The following is a 19,125-nucleotide window of genomic DNA, read 5'->3' as shown; positions in this document are numbered from 1 at the left end:
TAACTGCACATGTTGTCATGAGCGAAGACTGCCTTAGGTGTGGTAACTGAAGTAAAGATTTTGTTTTGTAGAATGCTATTGATATTTTCATTATAGTTCATATAGGAATTTATTTCTGTTTTACTTTTTTAGACATTGTACACCAAAAACAAGTTGATGTTGAAAATTTTGATGCTTTTTTATAAATACTCAATAAATATTAAAAATGCAATACTTTACTTTCATGTTATTTTTTCCTTTTAAACAGTCATTGTTTAATATAGTAAAAGTCAAAATTAAAATTGACAATCATCAATAGAAATATTCTAAAGAATAAATATAGGTGAATAAATATAGGACATTGCTTTGCCTTTTTATGAAAAAAAGTGTGTTATGTTCCCTTAATTAATTTTGTAATCTCTTTTCTTTTCAGTCCAAGATTTTTCTGCTAATATAATTCTCTCAAAAAATTTATGTGACTCCTGTGAATCTCATCAGAATTCATGTTATTAGGGTAAAAGCATACTCACAAATCTCTTCAGTGTAAGCCCTTAAGCTCTTTAGAATTCCTATGTTTTTCTTGAGAGAGTCAGAGTTATACCCTTAATCTCTTTAAAGAATCTTTTCTGTGCTAAATAGTTCTCTGAGGAATCTCCTTTGATCTTTGGGAGACCTATGACAAAAGCTTACACAGTCACACTTATTTCTACATCACATTTTTCTGGCAGTGTCCCAGGTCAATTTTTGCCTAGAAGCCATTTCTTAATTTTAGCATTATTTGATGTCAGTTGAGACTGAGAATTTTCAAAAACATGAATTTCTGGCCTTATTTTTAATCATAATTCCCTCAAATTTTCTGTCTCCTTCTACTCTTCATTATAAGCATGAGTAGAAAGCAGGCAACACTTTCAACAGTTCAGAAACCTCCTTAGCGAGATAATGCACTGCATGGGCCCATATTCTAATTTCCATATTACGACAGAGGACAAGGTTGCTAAATTTTCTGCCACAATATAGCAAGAACAATCCAACCCTCCTGCAGTTTCTAATAACATGCTGTTCACAACACTTTTAGCCAGAAATCCAAACTTCTACTAAAAATTCATTCAAGCAGTTTAAATTTTTCTTAGCATACTCCTCAAAATCTACCAACCTCCTCTACTGTACACTTACAAAGCTATACTCATGTTTTAATACTTGTTATAGCCACACTCCATTTTGCACAAAAACAAATAAAAAGTTACTTCAATTATCTATTGTTGTGCATCAAATTATCTCCAAACATAGTGACTTAAAACAACAAACAATTATTATTTTGTATTTTCTGAAATTCAGGAATGTAAATGCTAAAACCAGTGTTTAAAGTACAAATGAGTCTGGCCCAGAGTGATGGTCTACAAGCACAGGAACTGGGTGAGTAGGGGAGAGAAAGGAGAGAAAAAAAGCTTTTTTTCCCATATGTTCTTTTCAATTTTGTGTCAAATATATTAACAAAATATAATGAAATTAATAAAAATAAAATACAAATTTAAAAGTCATCTTTACTTTTATAGTGATTCTAAGAAAAAGAAAGCTGGATAGAAATGATCAAGGAGAAAATACACAAGAAGATGTTTCTAAAATATGGATGCTGGGGCTGGGGATTTAGCTCAGTGGCAAAAGCGCCTGCCTGGCAAGTGCAAGGTCGTGAGTTCAGTTCCCGGTACCGGAGAAAAACCAAAACAAAAATAAAAATAAAAATAAAATAAAATAAAATATGGATGCTGTGGTCCAAATTGCCTTTCTGATGAAGTACAACAGATAAGTCTCACTTTCCAAGGTTGGAAATTCTAAAATGTCTAGATAGTGGCTGAGTGAGATGGAATATATTATGTGGAAAAATATGGGGGGTACTAGAAGAATTAAAGAACATAGCTCATGAAAACATCTAGTGGATTGTAGTGGCTATTGGTGTCACACAGATACATATACAAAAGTCAGTTCTCTCATTTTAATGCATGACATTGAAAATTAATTTAATTAAATGTCTTTATAAATGTCTTAAACTAGAAGTTAGAAATAATCTCAATGTTGCTTTTAAGGGATTTATAGAAAAATCCATGATGTTTTCATCAAGTCTGGTACAGAACAGACTATCATTGAAAATAATGTTATAATTATTAGTAATTATTTTAAGACAATATTCTCTGCAGAGCAGAATCAAGGACTGTTTCTGTGCTGGCTTATGAGCGATATTAGAGCTAAAATCTTGTTTAAAGTGACAACAAATGGAAAATCCTAGAAATTCCATTCATTTAACACTTTTAATATAAAGTTAGGTCAAGAAATACTTTGTGATATTAAAAGAGAAAATATTAATCTTTGGACTCCTTTGAATTCCATGCCATACCCCATCCACGCTGAACTTGTCTCTCTGCCTTCCCTGTGTGTGCATTTGAGGTTTAGATCATTGCCAGGGAAAATCACGCACACAGGCAGATTGAAAACACCATGAAACTCTGATCACTACCCTTCAATGAGCCATCAATAATGTCAACCACTTAAATCTAGTTTTCTGTTTGGAATTACTACCCCCTACCACATTTGAAAACCAATAAATTTCATCCCCCCACCCATCCTCCTTCCCAAACCCTATCCCTTCCACTGTATGAAAATGCTGCTCCCATTATGAAGTATTCATCCTCCAGCCTGTACTCTGAATCATATCACTACTTGCCTTAAACTGCTAAGACTCTCTGCTCCTCTATCTTTAACTTTTCTCGATAGGCAATATATCTCATTCTTGTTGCATTTTTCACCTTCTATGGCTTCTTTTCTCTCTGTTTCTTTTTAGGTTTTCTTCTACCTTGTTGGCTACTCTTCTTAAGTCTTGTTTATGTGTTTATTTCCTAGTCTGCTTTACAGACTTTAAAGATTTGAGGGCTGAAACCTAGGTCTTCTTTTCCATCTATGATTTTCCATCAGTAATTTTATCTTCCTGATGAGACTCCTAGATTTACATTCTCAACCACAAATCTTGCTCCTAGTTCTAGCTTGATATTCCTCAAGTATTTCTTTTTAACTGTTTCAAACACATACCAGATCTCACTCTGAGAAATGAATCATGGTTATTTTCCCCAAAGAGGCTACCTCAGTCTATTCAGGCTGCTAAAACAAAATATTATAGCCTCAGTGACTTAGAAACAATAGTAATTTGTTTCTCACATTTCTGGAGGCTAGAAAGTCCAAGATCAGGTGGTGACAAATTCAGAAACCGGTGAAGACCCTCCTTCTTGTTCATAAATGATGCCTTCTTGCTATGTCCTCACACGGTGCAAGGGAGAAGGCAGTGCATGCTCTTGTGCCACTTTTGTATGTGCACTCTCTTATTACTGAGATACAATACCTGACACCTACAAGTCAAAGGAGAAAAGGTTTATTTTAGATCACAGTTTGTAGAAGTTTCAGTCCATCGTTGGCTGGTTCCAAGGCAGGAAAACATGGCAGAGAAAAACAATACATGGTATAGCAGGCAAGAGGCAGCCACAGCAAGCCACCTTTCCCTTTATATTCCCTCCAGGCTACACACTTATTGGTTGGTGCCACCCACACCCAGGGTGGGGCTTCTAGCTTCAGTAAACCCATTCAGCTATGTTCAGAACAATGCTAAGCCAATCAGTTGAGTAATCCAGTTATACCCTTACTTCACCCTTAACTCACATGCTGTAGATCCACCCACACCCCAAAAGCCCCACCTATGAGTACATGAGGCTTTGGGGGGATATCCACATACAAACCATAACAGGTCCGAACCCCTCAGCACTCACAATCTAATTACCCCCAAAGGCTCACTTCCTAATACTATCACATTGGTGGTTATGTTTTCTACATACAAATTGGGAGACACATAAGCATTCAAATCTGTCTACAGCACAGGTCCTCCTCCATATCTTGGGAAATGCACAAGAGTCTTGAAACCTGCTTGTCACCTCTGACCCCTTATTATGATTTAGATCCAAAATGTCCTTCAAAATCTTATGTTTGGAGGTGGTGTCTTGGAATGGGCAGAGCGCTGGGAACTTGATCTAGAAGAGTATACTAACATCCTCATCCCCTCCCCCCTCTTTCTGTTTCCTGGTCACCATGGCACAAACACTATTTAAATTTTACCTGTGTGTGGTTTTCAGAGAGATGATTCATCGTAGTTTTCAGCCATAATATTTCTATTTTCTAAACCCAACTTAATTCAATCTTTAAATATGCCCTTACGCTTCAAGCAGACTCTGCCCCCCGGGAATGAATTCAAATTATGAAGGGACACTTTGTGGTTTATAGTTTAATAAACTCAGTTAACTCTAAAGAGTTTCTCTTAGTTCTTCACTGGACCGAGATAATTTCCACAATTGTAGTTCAAAGTAAATTTTTTCCTTTATTGCTTTTTATGTGTCTTAGTTTTCTTCTTTGAGTCTATGCTGTCAATTTAAAATAAACCCTTTTTCCTAAATTCTCTTGGAAATAAAATATACTCTGCCATCCTTCTCTCAGCTTACAGTAGAAGTAAAAAAAAAATGTGAAACAAGACTAGAACATAGCTGCTACCGAGCTGTTCCACCCTGAATTGATAAATTGTGCAGACAGAAGTCATTTGTCAAAGAGCTGTATTTATTTGTGTCAAATTTTCAGTTTAGGTACATGTATGCTGGATAAGCTATCCAGTTCTTACTAAATAATTTATGCAGTTCTGGCTTGTTTACATAGGAAAAAACATAATTACAGCTCTTCACCATATCATATACCTCTATTATGCTGAATTCAAGTCAGCAGTCAAGCAGTTGCAAGCTCCTTCAAAATAAATAAAAATAAGGGTGTTTAAGATATATGGATACAGCATAGATAAACTGCTTTTGATTTCAAAGTGCTTGTTACTCTCAGTCCCCATCACCCTGTATGCTGGTATAGGATGAAAAGAAACTAATTTTATGTGATGGATACCACCATGTGATAACATTTGTTTTTTCTTGAGATCTTAATTGAACTCCTGTATCTAAGGGATCAGAAGTGACCCATTACTCCAATGGGCAAAGAAAAATATAGTATCTGCTGCTTATAAAACTTCAGGTAACCCCCTGTGAACTCAGGAACAATAACATGCCTTGTATACAGAAATCCATTCAAAATAAATCAATGATATATGCATAGGAGCTAAAATGATGAAACCCTTACAAAATGACATAGGAATAAATCTTTATGACCTTGGATTTGGCAAAAGAAATTTAGATATTACATAAAATAAGGAACAAAAGAAAAGTAGACGAATGAAACTTTATCCAAATTTAAAAATTTTGTGCTGCAAAAGGCACCATCAAGAAAATAAGACAATTCACAACTATGAAAAACATTGGCAAATCATAAATCTGATAAGAGACTTTTTAAGGTTCTTTTTTAAATTTTATTTTACAGAGAAAAAAACAATAACAAAGTAACAACAACCAAGACAAAAACAAAACACAAAAACAATGAAAATGATACATAGGAGACTTTTGTCTAGACAATAAATGCAATAATAATAAAAAGTAGCAACTCAAAAATGGGTAAATGATCTGAATATTCATCCCCTAAATTGACAATAACAACAAGGAAATATGTGCAAACTCAGTAGTCACTAGGGAAATGGAAGTCAAATCCATAACAATACATTTCATACCCCTCAGGACAGCCAGGATTAAAAGGACAGGTAGTAACAAAATCTGGTGAGTTTATATAGAAATTGAAACACTCGTACATTGCTAGTGGGATTTAAAATTGTACAGCCAGTGTGAAAAGGGCCTGACATCTCCTCAAATAATTAAAAATGAAGTTACCAACTAACCCAGAAATTTCACTCTAAGATACACACTCAAGAAAAATGAGAACATTTGTCCACACAAAAAATGTTACACAAGTATTTATAGAAGCATTACTCATGATACTCAAAAGGAGAAAACAATCCAAATGCCTATAAACAGAAGAAACAATAAATAAACCAAACAAAATAAAAATGTTGTACATCCATACCGTTGAGGGTATTGAGCTATGAAAAGGAATGATGTAGTGTACACTGTACAACTTGGTTGAATCTTAGAAGCATATGTAAAGTAAAAGAATTCAGTTACAAAAGTCTACTTAGTAAATGACTCAAATCAGCTGGAAGTGATGGCGCACACACCTGTAATCCCAGAATTTAGGAGGCTGAGGCAAGAGGATTGCCATGAATTCAAGGCCAGTCCTGGATCACAGTGACTTCAAGGCCAACCTGAACTACATAGTGAAACCCTGTCTCGACAAACAAACAAACAAACAAATAAGCAAATGATGTGGAAGTCTAAACAGGCAAATCAATGGACACAGAATGTAAATTAGTGGTTGCTTGAAGACGGAGGACAAGATGGAGTCACTGAAGGACAACAGCTAAAGGATACAGAGTTTCTGAGAAGTGAAAATGTTCTACAACTGACTGAAGATAATCCCACAAATCTGCGAATGTACTAAATATAATTTACTGTATTCTTTAAATGGATGAGTTGCATGATATATGAATTATGTTCATATATCAAACAAAGATGTTCATAGGGAAAAATGTGTTCTAGCTTAAAATAATAACTAAGTACAGGAGTGAACTCTCACTGCTCCCAGAAACAAGAACAGTTAGTTCTTTCCCCTGTGCTCTTCAAAGTTGACCCAACAAATAGAGGGGAGAGTATGCATAACAGTTAGGTATGCACATTCTGGAGCTAAATTGTGAGCCTGAAACCCTAGAGCACTTCCTACTACTTCTTAATTGTGTCAACATAGACTCATCTTCTACCTTCTCTGAGCTTCAGTTTCTTCTTCTTAGCAACAGGGTATGTGTCACAGGATGGGGGGAGAGGAACCAAGGCAGAAAATTGATTTATCTGAGAGTGTGTTACAGCTTGTGTCTCGTGGTTCCTCCAAAGCCTCGTGGGGTCACAGCTGGAGCTTCCTCAGAGGTGGCTGGATCTAGCGTGTGTGATGCTGGGATTGATTAATGGTGCAATGCTGGGATCCTGGGCCCGAGGATTAAGGGTTTGGGTGCTAACCACCTAAGTAGTCTGGAGAAGATAAAAGGAGCAGAAAGATGCTGTTAAAGTCCCTCTTTGCCTTTGCTGTCTTCTGCGTGCAATGAATTGTTTCTCCTCTGTGATGGCCCTGTGTCATGTGCCACCCCGCCTTGGAGTCAGCCAACTGTGAACTAAAACCTCAGCAAACTGGGAGCTAAATACACCTTTGCTCCTTTGACTTCTGGTGTCAGGTATTGTCTCAGCAGTGAGAAAAGTAACCAAGACAGTGCAAACACCCAATCACTGTGAACTGGAGCCAGGTTAGCTTGGTGCTGTTCCTTTACCAACTCAATACATGTAGTCAGGCAAAACACTGTCTCAGGCCATACCTACCTGAGCTGGAATTACCAGGACTTACCATCCCCAGGATCGGTGCTGCTTAGTCCTTACCCAGGCCTCGCCTGTGCAGTACTTTGTCTCAGTGGTTTTAGCTCACTCACTGAGTAGTGAATGGATCTCACTACTGTAAACTTGGAATCATTTGTGCCCACATTGTAGTCTAGAACTTCAAGTCTGGACATGCAAGTATCCTTCTAAAAATTTCAGCTTCCTGTCTTGAAGATTTAGTCTTTACAATTGACCCTTTGCATTTTGGCTTGTCTGCCCTGCACTGAACAAAGGCTACCTATTGATATTATAGCTACACTCAGAGTTGACCTTCTTGGATGAACCTTCTACATTCCACATTGCCTCTGATATCACTTTCTCCTGCAGAAGTGAATATTATTCTTGTACTCAACAGCTACTCACAGGCGTTTGTCAAAAATGGAAAATTCCATGGAGCCAGGGTCCTTCTGTGGAACAAAATTAGCATACTGTTCTTCTCAGCCCTTTCATGTCACTAAAAGGTTAGATATACTGGAGCTTTGATCTGAGTAGCCAAATCTTCAGTCCCAGAAAGATAGAATAGCAGCAGTCCCTTGAGCTAGACACACTAAGATAGAATACCAGCTGTGCAGGGTTCAGTCCGTTAGCCTGGTCAGTTTCTTTACACTGAGTGAGACTTCTATTCCTTCTCTGGATTAGTGACTGAATCTCTAATACGCATTTAGTTGAGTCACAAGTAGGAATTGAATTAGTAAAAGATATTAAATATTTCCATAGCCACAAATATGTCTTGTAGCGATTGGAATAGTGAAGAGATTGGCATCTATAAAACTCAACTTTTAGAGATAAACAAAAATGTACAACAGGCTGTCTCACAATAAAAATCCAACCTGTCTTTCTGCTTGGTTTTCTCCATTTGGGGGAGCCCTGGGATCACTAGGAATGAGAATGTCAAGTGTCAATATTTTATTATGAAATTTTGAAAGCTGCCAATGCAACAAAAACATTTCAGGTTTGTATCTTTTCTTTTTATTTTCCTCCTGTTTTCAAAAAGTTGAGTAGAATTAGGGGACAACTTAGTAATAAAAACAAAAAAACAGTCATTATAATACAGCCTTTTAAATCAATATATTTATTAGAGATTTACTCTGAGGAAAAGAGGTGTGCTGGTTTTTCCAGAAAAACTGAAATATCCTTTTCTCAGCTTTACAAGATGAAAGGGAACTGCAGGCAGCTTTTTGGCTTGGGGGAGGGGCATTATCTACGATCAAAAGTCCATGGTGACAGTTTAAAGGAGTGGTATCCTTTGTAAAGGACCCCAAGGAAAAGAATAACAGTTTGATGTCCTAACTTGGGAGCCAATAATGCGAACTTACAAATCAAAGGGATTCTCCTCTAACCAACTATAGAAATTGAGAAACAGCAAAAGGAAAAGCCCTTTTTAAAAATCAGAAGACTCTTTAATTCAGAGAAAAAAAATCACCGTAGCTCATATATCTTACTAAGGAGTCATATCTAGAATTTCTATACATGATAATATCCAGTGTTGGTGAGGATGGAGAAAATGTGAAAGTCCTGCATGAGTCCCGCTGGAGGCCTAGAGTCCATGACATTGTCTCGTGCAAATCTGTGTCAAGGCTCTGCCCTGGGAAGGCCCAAAGGCCAGTGGTGGAAGCTAGAAAGTCTGTGCTGGTGGGGTGAAGGATCTGCACCAGCAGGCTGAGGGGTCTGCATTGGAGCCAGGAAGTGACATTTAAGGTAAGAAGGTGAGGATAAGAGCTCTGCCAAAGAGAGCAACAGCCATCCCCAGCAACAGTGAGGACCAGAGCTCTGACAACAGCCGAGTTTAACATCAGGAAAACCAGCTACAACAAAGCTTCTCCTGAGAAATCAGCAGCATGCGATCTTTCCTCTCCTGTTTTCCTTTTATGCCATTGGCAACAATCCTCAGGCAGGTCTTCCATTCCCATAATAACGCTGACTTAGTTCAGCTGTCCGCTCACATTTGAAGTGACAATTAGTTAATCCAGCGCTCCCGTGACACAGGAGTTCCTGGACATAGCCAGGAGAAAGGAGTGCATATGTTCACCAGGAGACACACACAAGCTTTATTCACGGTATCCTCAACTGGAAACTGCACAATGTATGTTACTAAGAAGGTGAATATATACACTGAGGAATGTACATAAATGGGATACTAAACAACAATAAAATGAACTACTGATACAAGCAACAACATGAATAAAAACTTGCAGATCTATTGCATAAAAAAGCTATGCACAAAGAGTATATATTGTGATCCCATTTATTTGAAGATCAAGAAAAGGCAAAATAAATGATTGACATCAGAATAACATTTCAATTTAGGTTGCTGATTAGAAGAGGCAGGCCCAGAACTATGCTAAATCAGTCAGTGGATTAACCCAGTGTCACACACCCATAATCAAATATCTCACAAAAATGATCTAGCCATCTCCCAAAAGCACCACCTGCGAGCTCATGAGGCTTTGAGGGAACATCTAGATATAAGCCTTACAGACATGTAAAATTAGAGTGCTTTTTTGAAATTCATATTTGTCATATCAAATTAGAAAAAGGCAAAACTACAATAATGTTTGCTATTGAGGAAAATGATAATGAGTCCCATGAAAGTAGTTGTATGAACTGTGAAATATTCCTTAAACATATTTGCTTTATTCAAATCCCTTCTACAAACTTAGCTCCAGTTTTGCTACAAGTATTGCTTCTGCTTCTCTTAAAAATATTATTTTTCTTTCATACCTATAGCTCATATTTTCCTCTTCACTTTGGCCTGCAGCCATCCTTAGGTCCAATATGCAGTCAATCCAAGCACTACTGTAGTATTTTAATGTGTTTGTAAAATCAATATCAACTTTACCATAAGGCTTTGGCTTATTTCTTTTCAAAATTATGTACTCGCTCCATTAATCTCCTCACTTACTATTTTTGACAATCAGAATTGTGGGTACCAAAAGGTCTATTTGGTTGTAGATGATGCAATTATTAGCCACTTAAGTATTTTTGACACAATAATTTCATTTTTATAGACTTCCCCATGGATTCATGTTATGGTTTATATCTAGAGTCCCTCGAAAGCCTCATGCACTCATAGGTGGGACCTTTGAGAGGTGATTGTATTGTGGAGGTGTAACACGCACCAGTGGATTAGCCCATCAGTGGGGGCATGGTCTGGAGAGATCTCTTTCTCCTACTATTGATCCCTCTCTGCTTCCCACAGCCATGCCGTGAGCGGTCTCTCTTCTGCCATGCTCCCCTGCCATGCTCCCCTGCCTTGGTGCCAAACAATTATGCACTGGCACCTCTACAAACTGTGAGCCAAAGGGAAACTTCCTCACTTAACTTGTAGGTGTTGGGTATTTTGTCCCTGCGGCAAGAACATCACTAAGACAATTCAGTCACATTTATTTCCCTGAGGAATAATCCTATTTTGTGTTGTTTTGTTCTTCTTTCCTGAGTCTAACCTTCCTTCGCCCTTGGTGATTCCTGATTATGTGGCAGTTGCAGAACAGTTCCTTTTTGTACATTTCTCTTTTTCTGATGGCAGGCCTGCAGTTCAGTTAGATCTTATTTCTTATGTTTTTCATTTTCAGAAATGATTCAATTTTAAACACACAAGTAGAGGTTCTTTCATGTTACAGCATCACTGTTGAATATTTTTGAAAATTTTCTTTTGTCTTTTATTTCACGAGCTTGGGCATGAGAGGGAAGGCAGATTCACTGGCTCAGCCTGTCATCATTTTCCCCCAAATTTATTTATTTATAGTTTTAAAATTCACAGATTTAATTGTGTATATCTATCCTAGGCAACATGATTCTTTTAAGCACATATGCAGGTACATTGTCGAGTGCTTAAATCTAGCTAATTAATGTATCACCTCACATAATTATCATTTTTGTGGTGAGAACAGATAATACCCACTTTCCTAGCATTCCTGAAGAATGTAGTGTCATCATGCGCTGCACTCACCATGCTGTACTATAGTCCGCCATCTTGAGATCACGGGAGAAACGTAAGATCTCAGAGACAGCATAGGAATGTGAGCTGAGAGCTCTGGAAATAAGCCCAGCAGAGTCACTAAAATTCAGTGGTCACCTTCTGGGGACATGAGCTGCCGAAACAGAAAAACAGAGGCCACTAGCTGCTATCTAGCTGCCATCTCATGTAGCTGCCTGTGTGCCTAATCTCAGCAGTTTTGCCTGAAATTCCTGCGTCCCAGAGCTAAGGCCCCTGCAGCCCTTTCCATCCCAACAAGAGCAAAACAACTATCACGAGCCAGGAGAACACAAGTGGACATTGATGGGGACAAACATGCTTGCAGAAAGATGATGGCTCATAGAAAAACTACAGCAAGTGATAAGTAACTTCAGTTCTCCTTAAAAAATTTAGTCAACAACAGCATCTCTGATACTGAAGAGGTGAATGTATCTACAAAGCAACAAAAATCCACTTTAATCCACTTTCACCATTATGAGCCACGCTGAGACAAAGCAGCCGACTGCACCACACTGTCTGCCCAGCCACTTGCCAGCTTGGTGCGGACATTATGTGTCGGAGACTGGCTGAAGCTCTGCCTGATCTATGCATGGGAGCACATCACTTGCTACTGGAGATGAGGAGGAGGAGCAGGAAGAAGTTTCAGAACTTGTGGAGAATTTTATTGAGAATTCTGAGAATGAGTTATACTGAATTAAGTCAACTTCTGAAGAAGATAAAACTCGAATTACAGAGAACCGCTATTTTACATTACAACTACCTTTTTTAATTTGTATTTTTATTAGTACATGTTCACAGTACATAATGATTACATTTCTAGTGGGAATTGGTATGTGTACACCTTAATTCTTTTTTTATGTCTTTCCCTTTCCCTCTTCCCCTCTCCTTTCATCTCTTGGTCCCCTTCCCTTTTGCAAAAGATCTACCTCCCTACTTTCTGTTTATAGAACTGATGCAAATCTACATCTCTATTGTTTTTAAATGACATCCTTTGGTCAGCTCTTTTCATTTTTTGTTTATTCATTGTAGTGCAGATTATGGATAAGCCAGTATTTGTAAAAGACTATGGATACAGCAGACAACAGACATGTTGTCCTGACTACTGTCCCCAGGAAAACCCAGGAAACTTTTCTTTCTGTGATCCACCACCCTCCCCCACTGAGCAGGAGCTCTCTCACTAGATATGCTCTTTATGATAGGCATAAACCTCTAATAAGGCAGGCAGCCAGCCATATGGAAACCAGGTCCCTCTGGGGTGGAGTGGTACTTTTTCACTTTTTTCAGGTTGAGGATGAAAAGCTTTGGATCAGTTATTTCTGGCAGTTGCCTGGGGGTGGCTTTGTGGAAGGATTTTTCTGTGTTTTTGATGAAGACATATTTGAGAAAGACTAGAGATTTGAGAGCTTCTTTTCTAGTGAAAATAAGGATGTTGTTAGTGATAAAATTAACATTATATATTAGAGCACTAGGAGTGATTTAAGCTATTTGGTACATAACCCAGTACACTGTAATGTATTTGGCATACATTGAACACTTAATAAATGCCAGCTGCAGTTATTTCTGTTGTATGTGTTGTTATCTATTTGAATATTGCAATGCTCCCCATCACACCTACGGACGCTTCAAATGATGTGGGATACAGACCTAAACTCAAATTTTTTTGATTCTGTAGTCTCAGTAGTTTATAGTGAGATGACCATGATTACAGTAAGTCCCTGACTTAAAAATGAGTTCTGTTCTAGGAGAATATTTGTAAGTCAGACTCCTTTGTAAGTTTGACAAAGTGAGTCTCATATATCTTTGACACAAATATATAACATAAAGCATAAAAAATGCAAACACACACACGACAGTACTGTAGATAAACTATTTTTATTTTCATAGTTATCTTAAAATGGTGATACAGTATTTCCATGATGGGTTTACATCTACGAATGCTCCTGATGAGAGGTCCATTCATATCTGTGAAAGTTCAAAACTGGAATGTTCATAAATAGGGGACTTATTGTATGTGAGATAAATACAGTAGCTGCAACTACCCTGAAAATGCTAGGCTAGGAAGAAAATTACTCCTTTTAAGTAGATATTCAGGGATTTAAAATGAGAGATTATGAAGGTATATATTTAATCATCCAATCAAAAATGATCATCTCCATACCAAGCCCTTTGCATCTCCTATGGGATTATTCTTGTGAGAAAGCCCTTGCTTTTTGGTAAATGAAGTTAATGAGCTTAAAATTATCTCCTAGCCAGAATGCAGGGCACCACTCTCTCACAGTTTTAGAGATCTAAATTTTGTGAATTTCCCACACAATTAAGACCAGTGAATGATGTTTATTTGTATTTTTAAAGCCTTGCCATAATTTTCAACTTTTTCCTTCTCCATACCCCTCTATTTCTATGTATTTGATATTAACAAAGCTCTAGGCTCTCATTTTACTCAGAAATTGTCTCTTTTTTAAAATCAAAACTCCTTATCAAAGGGCAATGATGGGACTGTTCCTAAATACTGGTACAGCTCCTGATTTCTGCTTTGGTGACTCCCAATACATAACTGAAGCTTATTCAGGCAAATTCCAAAAACAGAATTTTCTTCTCTTTTTTCTAAGGTATCCTTAAAATTGGTGTTAACAGTCACTGTTGTAGGTATTCCTTCTTAGAAATGCCTTTAGATTTTTTTTAGAGGGCAGGAGAGACTATAAAGGCCGTGTAATTAGCCCTTGCTGTTGATGCAAATTATTTTTCTTTTTTACCAACAAGCTTCCTACTGATCATCATTTATTGCAAGCCTGTTAATTTACACGTTTGTCTCAGGCTTTCTCAGATTCGCAATAGCAGTGTTCACATTACAGATTATGAAGGGGGCTTCCCACAAGGAGGGAAAACTACTGAAGGTCATTTCTCCAAACCCACACCAAGCCAAAGACCAAGAATGCTGGTCTCTCCACTCTTCCAACGCCTCAAGTATAAGACTTCAGTCTCTCCAAATTGCTCCATTAACTCATGACACAAACAGAAAACATCTTGCCTGACAATCTCACCAATGCTATCTCTGACAGAGGCAACAGCATTGTAAAGAAGTGGACAATCCACACCAGTTATGAGATGTGAGCTCTCTTGGGAATAGCTTCTGAAAGGCTTCCTGGGAGGAGAAGCTGGAGGGTAGACAGATGTTCCTGGAAGTGAACTCTACAAGTCCTCAGAAGTAAGGCCCTTTCTTCCTTGTTGGAGTGGCTGGGCATAGCAGTGGTATCTTCTACTCTTGCAATTCAAGTGGCTCATCTGAGACATCCCTCTGGATCTCATTTACAGAAACATTGGTTTTGCAAACATGAAAAATGTATTTATTGAATTACACTGAAATATATCTTTTAAAATAAGTGCAACGATACTTGTGTTCAAGAACAATTCAGTTGACAAACAGCTTTCAGTAAAAATTTTGCTTCTGTTCATGAACTCTGCATCACATGACAAATATGAATGTGGCCATCTTCCCCGAAGTCATGGATTGAATTAAGTGTGTGAGCCCATGTACCACTGTATTTCAATTTAGTACAGTGGTGTCTCAGTTCACAGTTCAATTTGTTTTAGAATTTGGAGGAAGGTGGCAGCATTTGTGTTTGTGAGGGGAAGATGGTTGCTGTAGTGTTTGTTACCTGATGTGGAGTTTGTGAATGGGAGCATTTGTTTTTACCTTGCTGTATAGTAACAATACAGTTTAGAGATCATTCTCTATATTTCACAAAACACTTCCAATCTGAATAGACAGTTTTCTCTGTCTTTTTTCAATGTGCTGAACTGAAGAGTTTATAACAATTTAGCCTATCTCCTAATGCAAACCTTCAGTTTATTTTTATCATTTTCTGTGACAAATGGTGCTGTAAACATTGCACACACATGGGAAAGCATCTAGGAGCTAAAGTTCTAGGGGAAAAATTGCTCTGTCACAAGGTCTATGAGTTTAGAATTTTGATAAAGATAAACTCAAGGCATTTATAAGTAAATGGATGCAACTACAGACCATACTCGTAAGTGAAATAAATCAGACCCACATATATAAACATCATATTGTCTCCCTAGTGTAAGAAGCTGAAAGAGTAAATAAAATCTGAAAGTTACAATAGATATTGTGAAAGGGAAATAAACTGCTTAAAGGGAAAGACAACTGGGATGAGGGAAAGAAGACAAAAAAAGAAAGAAAGGAAGAAAGAGGAAAATATATATATATACAAGTAGCTAAGATAATTGTAATACTAATTTCTATTGGTTTACCAAAAGGAACAGTTAATGTTTCATTGTTTGGTCAATCTTGTATAACTATACCTGGTAATCTGAGCAACTAGTTTGAAGATAACAATATATAATACAACAACCATTGTTAATTTCCTATCATCTTGTTTTGAAATTCTGGATCATTTTTATGCTTTTGTGTTGTTTTGTTCTTGTCTTTGTTTTTGTTATTTTGTTTTTGTTCTTTTCTCTTTAAAATAAAAAAATTTATATTAAAAAATTATACATATTTCTCCTTTCAAAGCAACTACCTGTAATTTATGAGTATTTGTTTCACTGATCTATTGGCAAATCACATGTACAATTTTTGATATTTGCCAGGTTGATATGTGAAAAATAGTATTCTTATATGTAAGACTGATCATCTTTCGTATAAGTAAAAACTACCAGTATATTATTTCCTTAAATTATTTCTGATCTTTTCCCAAATTTTTAGTGATTTGTGGAATTCTTTATGTATTAAGACAATTAATTCTCTCTACTAAGAGTTGCAATTTATTTTTTAGTTGTCATTTGTCTTATGATTTTGACTATAGTATTTTTGCAATGTGAAGTAAAATTTATAAAGAGAGGTCTTGTTCCAGTTCAAGATTGTCTCTCTCTCTTTCTCTCTTCCTCTTTTCCTCTCTCTGTCTCTCTCTCTCTCTGTCTATCTGTCTCTCTATATATATAGATAGATATAGATGATATAGATATAAATATATAGATATATATAGAGAGAGAGAGAAAGTCCAATTATTTCTTCTAGTAATCTCACGGATTCCACACTTTTAAAAATATTTAATCTTTGCATCCTTTAGAATACATTCTGGCATGAGACATGGACTTGGTTTTATTTTCCTTCAGGTAGAAATCCAGTATTTACAAGTTAAATTCTCACATAAAACACACATATGTACACACACACACACATACACACACAGATGCACACATACACACACACCTTCTAAGCTTGATTATTCCTTGGCAAAATATTACGAGTGTTCTTTTCCCCAGAATTGTGGCATGACTTCCAAGATTTATCATTTACCAAAAATCCAAAGCTGAAGTTGGACACATCCAAGTGTCCTGAATATACACATACATCCTGAATATCCACTTGATTTTCACCCTCCAGATTGATATAGGAGAAATGTAACTCCTGACATATCAGATGTTAAATGTGCTAAGCTTGTGATCTCAGAAAGTCAAAGAATAAAAATCATGAACCAAAGAAGAAAATTAGGAGAGTTTTATTGGAAATAAAGGGAAGAAGAATACCTCCTGGATTTTCAGAAGGGGTCCTGAATGGATGGCCACCAGTGCCCTTTTGTCTTGGTTACTTTTTCCTCGCTGCTGGGACAAAATACCTGACACCCAAATTTAAGGAAGGAAAGGTTTATTTTGCTTACAGTTCGTGGAAGTTTCAGTCAGTACTTGGCAAATTATAAGGCAGAGTGGCACGTGGCAGAGAGCTGCAGCTCAGGATGACAGCACCCAGCTAAGCTGCAAGCACACACCAGCACGGAATAGGGGAGGAATGTCCTCAAGCAGCTTCTTCCTCTCCCTTACATATGCAAACTATCCACCCCAGGGTGGGTGTAGTTCTCACACCCACAATCTTTCAACTCTAATAGCCTGCCCCATGTCCGCATGAGGCACTGGGGGGACACACAGACATAAACCATAACACCTTTGTAAAGAGTAATTTATACAACAAAGCCACAATATGGACACAGTGTGGATCACACTGTAATCAACCTATAGGATAACAAGTATAGCCACTTACCTAATATTGACTTAATAGGAAAATGAGTCGTATAGCAGGGGTTTACGGAAAGATCAAAGGCATTTTGGGGAAGAGACAGGTCCAGATGCTCTGGTCATACACCTGGGTGTTTGATGTCTATCTGGACTTACTGGACCAGATGATGCTAATTACAGTATAATCTCAAATTGCTGTTTATACCTTAGAGAGATATGCATGCCTGGCCATTGGGTATCCATCTTGGGCATCCAGCCACAGTCTTGATTGATGTTGATTGATTGATTGATTGATTGATTGATTGATTGATTTTTGAGACAGGGTCTTACTTTGTAGTACAGGCTGGCCTCAAACTCACTGTATAGCCCAAGCTGACCTCAAACTCATGTCAATCCTCTTGCCTCAGCCTCCCAAGTACTGGTATTACAGGAAGTAACTACCATACCCAGCTTGATGTCTTTACTTTTTGTGCTGACTTCCCTTAGGACTGCCTATTAGAATGGGATTTCAGGGATCACAGGAACCTATGTTGAATTTCAGACATATTTGCATCCATATTGGAATGCAACATTTTCATTGCTATTTTAAAATATATTCATGTGTGTATGTGTGTGTAAAGTACTCTACCTAACAACAAAAGGCATGTAAAAACATTTAGTACTTAACCCATGCTTCTTTAAAGCACTTTCAGGCTAGAACAAAGAGAACTATAATAAAAGGTAAAGAGATGATATATGCCTCAGAAACATACAGTGTACAAAATTTAAAGGAGGGAAAGTCTACATTTTATTTCAGGAGACATTACACAGAAACAGTTCCACAAAGAAGTTAACATTTTCAGACAGTTTCTAAGAAGTTAAGGAGTGCAAAGAGCCTTCCAGGAAAAAGACTTCCAGGTGAAAAGGCCGCACAGACCTTGGAGGAATGCTCTCTGACAGTTAGCAGGCCAATGTGATTGGTGGTAAAGAAGCTTGCAGGTCATCAAGGAGCATTAGAACTGGTGATGGGAAGAGAGTAGGGGAAGCCTGCTCCAACCTCTGCTTTCTGCAAACCAAACACATGACAAACAAAGCAGTGTGTGTGCCTGAGGGCGCAATGAAGACGTGACCCTTGCCTCTAAGATGGTTCTTCTTAGAAGAACTTAGAAGAACTTCTTCTTAGAAGAACTTAGAAGACATCTACTTAGAAGAACTTAGAAGACATCTACTTAGAAGAACCATCAGATGGTTCTTCTGTTTGTATGTAAAGATGAGCGGTAGATCTGATTAATGAAACTGAGGCTAAAAACGCTTCCTGAATGTGGACGTTGTCAGTGTCATGCTGCTGAAAGCAAATAAGCCAGTGCATAAACAAGGTATCAGAAGCCATCATGTCCTGACGTCTCTTCAGGTACATTTGTACAAGAGCTGCTTGATGTCAGCATTGTCCCCGACCTGCCTCAGGAACAGGATAGATAAGAACCTTGACCGCACCTTTATGTGGAGACAGAAGAATATGATCTTTACCTCAGATACCTGCATAGATTATCCTTTATCCAAGCTTGAAACTCGAGCCACTAATGCATTAAAGTAAAACATTTTATAATGTAGGGCTATAAAAATCTTATGGATATTCTTCTTCACATCCTAATAGGCTTTCTGAGCCTCACATAG

The sequence above is a fragment of the Chinchilla lanigera genome, unplaced genomic scaffold (genome assembly GCF_000276665.1).
Source record: "Chinchilla lanigera isolate Chin_1 unplaced genomic scaffold, ChiLan1.0 scaffold00084, whole genome shotgun sequence".
NCBI lineage: Eukaryota > Metazoa > Chordata > Mammalia > Rodentia > Chinchillidae > Chinchilla > Chinchilla lanigera.
This window is presented reverse-complemented; position numbering follows the sequence as displayed.